Genomic DNA, 861 nt, shown 5'->3' with positions numbered 1-861 from the left:
CAGAGTACTGTAGTATTCCTTGAAAAGATCTTTGACTTCTTTAGTTAGATTAATTCCAAGGTATTTCGTTATCCACATTAAGTGTACAGTTTCTCTAATTTTCCTCTCAGTGTGTTTGTTTTCTGTGTAGAGGAATGATATTGACTTTTGGGCATTGACTTTGTATCCTGCTATCATACTGAATTTGTGTATTAATTCTAGTAGCTTCTTGGTGGAGTCTTTTGGGTCTTCCAAATAAAATATCATGTCATCTGCGAATAATGATAATTTAACTTCTTCTTTACCTATTATTATTTCTTTTATTTCTCTTTTCTAGTGGCTCTAGCTAATGATTCTTGAACTATATTGAATAGGAGTGGTGATAGAGGACATCCTTGTCTTGTACCAGATCTGAGAGTGAAAGATCTCATTTTTTCCCCATTTAAAATTATGTTAATGGTTGGGTTGTCATAGATGGCTTTTATCACATTGAAGTAAAGGCCATCTATTCCAATTTTCTCTAGTACTTTTAACATGAATGAGTGTTTGACTTTGTCAAAAGCCTTTTGTCCATCAATTGAGATGATCATGTGTTTTTAGTTTTTTCTGTATTGATATAGTGTATTACATTTAAAGATTTGTGAATATTGAACCATTCTTGCATTCCTAGAATGAATCCTACCTGGTCATGGTGTATGATATTCTTGATGATTTGCTGTATTCTATTTGCTAGGGTTTTATTGAGAATTTTTGCATCTATGTTCATGAGGGACATTACCCTGTAGTTCTTATCTCTAATTTTGTCTTTCCCTGGTTTTGTTATCAGTATAATACTTGCCTCCAGGAATGATTTTGGGAGGATTGCTTCCTTTTCAATTTCAT

This window comes from Octodon degus, unplaced genomic scaffold (assembly GCF_000260255.1).
Source record: "Octodon degus isolate 3935 unplaced genomic scaffold, OctDeg1.0 scaffold00050, whole genome shotgun sequence".
In the NCBI taxonomy this organism is placed as follows: Eukaryota; Metazoa; Chordata; class Mammalia; order Rodentia; family Octodontidae; genus Octodon; species Octodon degus.
This window is presented reverse-complemented; position numbering follows the sequence as displayed.